At 34.8% G+C, this 3528-nt stretch overlaps 1 non-coding gene across 1 annotated transcript; it reads right to left on the bottom strand.

Moving 5' to 3' along the window:
• Positions 1-2368: 2368 nt before the first annotated feature.
• LOC148763109 (small nucleolar RNA R71) lies at positions 2369-2475 on the bottom strand. Its single transcript, XR_016026106.1, has one exon. It is a non-coding gene; the product is annotated as a small nucleolar RNA R71 (small nucleolar RNA).
• Positions 2476-3528: the final 1053 nt, after the last annotated feature.

The raw sequence follows: 3528 nt of genomic DNA on the forward strand, positions 1-3528 counted from the left end.
CATCATGTTTTCTAAAACTTCCAGTATGGATGCTTGTTCCCTTCCTATGTTCACTCACTGGGTTTATACTTATCTTTTTTTTCAACTTCATGTTTTAGTTTTTACGATCGAAGGTAGTTGGATCCTAGGTCGAGGCACTCGCTCTTATTCATCTTTCGGTAGGTTCACTACGACTCTCAATGATAGTAACCACACCAATGTCACTCTACTCATAGTCACATCTTTTGTATGTGTGTATGATTATTTAAGTATAATTCATGAAAGTTATTGTAAACACTGTGTGTTTGGTTTGAATAATAGTGCCGCCACAAGTCAACAAGTGATAATATTATTTTGTGAATACTATAGGCTCGATTGCCATGATTTAACTCATGGGAAGGAATTATTTTTGAAAATTATGAATCGAGAACCTTAGAGGTAAATGAGAGACAAGTGATTTAATGAATAAGTTTTCACAAAAAGGCTTGCTTGGGTCCAATAGGCTATGCCTATTGGATCCATGCATCGATCATAGCTCGAGATTTGGGCTGTGACAAGTTCGGACCAGATCAGGGTCAAAATCATGTTAAAAGTTGATAAACCACAATAGCACTAAGAGAACAAGACTGCAGCACTGGTTAAAGGAAGCACACTATACATTTTCCTGAGACCCTAGTGCTGCAGCGTGGAGAAGTAGCGTTATAGTGCTACTATAGCAAGAATCCAATGCCGTAGCGCCAAGAAATCAAGACCGTAGTGCTGGACGATTTTCCAAAATTAAAAATTTGGCAAGATGTGGGAAATTAGGTTACTTGGAGCCTATTTAAGGGACTTTTTTCAAATGTTTGAAAGAAAAGGCAGCAACCATCTATTCTAGAGATTTGGAACCAAGAACAATGTAAGAAAACAAGAGAATTTGAGAGAGAATTGTGATTGCAAAGCTTTAACACTCAGTTTCTTTCTCTACTTTTTGTGTTTTTCTTATTTTCTTTGACTTTGATTCATGGTTAAATTTCTTTGGATAGTGTCTTTATTAGATATTATGAACTAAATTATCCTTTTAAAATTGTGGTGGATTTCAACATCTAGTTTGAATATCAGTTTCTCTTTTATTTATCATGAATGAGTGTAGTTTTGCTTATTAGAATATGGTCTTAATGCTTTTGATTGTCTCGCCAATAATTAATTGATTTATGAATCTAATTGAGACTCAACAGAGAGATTTTAGATTGGACTAAGGTTTGAATAGTGTATGTTCATGTCATTTAGTTGATCTGATTCGCAATTCGAGTAAACATACGTTAATTGCCATATATAGCCACATTAGGACACTTGTTTAATGAACTTAATTTAATTCATTCCTATAGACATATAATGAACTAATTAAGTTAGGCATTTGTACAAATGACTTGTTGGAGACTTGTCCAAAGCTTTGTATTCTAGGTCAGTAAAACCACCCAGGAAAGATAAATAATAAGAAAAGCTAGTATCAGATGGAATGTTGAATGAACCCATAATCCTAGGTCTTTAATATACTACTTTTCTCAACTTATTTAGTTTGTTAGTTTATTTAGTGTTGATTTTTAATTAGTTTTTCTTCAATTTTTGGATTACTTAAATAAGATTAATTTGTTTTAGAATTTTAGTACTTATTGAAACTTTAGGAACAAATATCCATGAGAGCGATACTCTACTTCATCACTATATTACTTGTTCGATACATATACTTGCGTGTGCAAAATCGATAACAAGTTTTTGGCACCGTTGTCAGGGATTTTGTTTTCTTTGTTATTTGCTAATATTAAAATTTTGCAAATTAATCTTAATTTTAAGTTTTATTTCTTTCTTTTGCAGTTGTGTTCAACTATTGTATGAGAAGAGAAAATAACTTGAAGACAATCCCCTGTGATCCAAAAATTGAGTAAACATTTCGTAGACTTCAACAAGAGAATCAACAAAGTGTTGCTCCAGTAAATACATTGGCTGATCATTAGAGTGAATAGCAAGTCCAAGGGCATGTAATAGTTGACAATTATTGCTTAAGGGATTATGCTATTCCTTTGGTACAAGGAATTCAATCGAGCATTTGAAAGCCAACTATATAAGCAAACAATTTGCCGGTTATCATCACCATGATTCAAACTTTAGTCTAGTTTGTGGGCCTTCCTCATGATGATTCAAATGGCCATATATCAAAGTTCTTGGAGATTAGTGACACTTTCAAACAAAATGGTGTCACAGATGATGCAATTCGTTTAAGGCTCTTTTCTTCTCATTAAGGGATAAAGCTAAAGGATGGTTGAATGAGCTCCCCACTAGCTCAAGAACAACATGGGATGATCTTGATCAGAAGTTCCTTGCCATGTTCTTTCCTCCAGTTAAGACAGCCAAAATGAGGAATGATATTACATCATTCATGCAGCTAGATTCTGAATCGTTGTACGAAGCTTGGGAAAGATTCAAAGAACTACTTCGGCATTGTCCTCATCATGGCCTCCTAAAGTGGCTTTAGGTGTAGACTTTTGATAAGGGTTTAAGTGGGCAAGTTGGAACCACTATTGATGTCACTATGCGAGGAACTTTAATGGCAAAATCAATTGATAAGGCATATGATTTGTTGGAGGAAATGGTTGCAAACAACTACTAATTGCCAACATAGTGATCAATGCATAGAAGAGTAGCTAGAATTGATGATGTAGATTCTTTGTCAGCATTATCCGCTAAGGTAGTAGCTTTAACTAAAACTCTTGAATCTTTTGGTACTAATAGTTTGCAAAGTCCTTTTGTTGCTTGTGAGTTATGAAGAGATAATCATGCAAGTCATAAGTGTCCAAGCTTAACAAAGGCAGCGCAATTTATGGGTAATAGACAACAGAATAACCTCTACCTCAACACGTACAACCCGTGGTGGATGAATCATCCCAATTTTTCTTGGGCTAATAATCAAGGTTTGTCCTCAACTCCAAGATTTCACCCACAAGCCGACGCACCTATTTCAGAAAAGAAGCCAGTTATGGAAGATCAACTAACACAGTACATGACACAAAATGATAGCATTATACAAAGTCAAACATCTCTCATTCAAAGTCAAGCAGCTTCAATTCAAAACCTTGAGAGTTAGGTTGATCAACTTGCCAATTTATTAAACAATCAACCTTAAGGTACATTGCCTAGTGATACAGAGGTGAATCCAAGGAGAGAAGGTAAAGAACAGTTATGGCAAACACCTTGACAAGCTAAAAAGAGGTTGAACATGGTGTTAGGTAAGCTAATTTTCTAGATGAGTCTATTTAGAATAAAACCGTGATTAAAATAGCTAACAAGCAAAGTCAAGAGAAGGAAGCAAAGGTTACTTTACCACCACCACCCTTTCCTTAACGCTTTTAGAAACAAAAGGTTGATAAGCATTTCTACATTTCTTGAGGTATTCAAAAAGCTTCACATCAACATTCCTTTTATAAAAGCTTTAGAGCAAATGCCATCATATGTGAAGTTTATAAAGTACATATTAACGAAGAAGAGGAAACTGGAGGACTTTGAGACAATTAC

The sequence above is a fragment of the Theobroma cacao genome, chromosome 4, assembly GCF_053813885.1.
Source record: "Theobroma cacao isolate CCN51 chromosome 4, ASM5381388v1, whole genome shotgun sequence".
In the NCBI taxonomy this organism is placed as follows: Eukaryota; Viridiplantae; Streptophyta; class Magnoliopsida; order Malvales; family Malvaceae; genus Theobroma; species Theobroma cacao.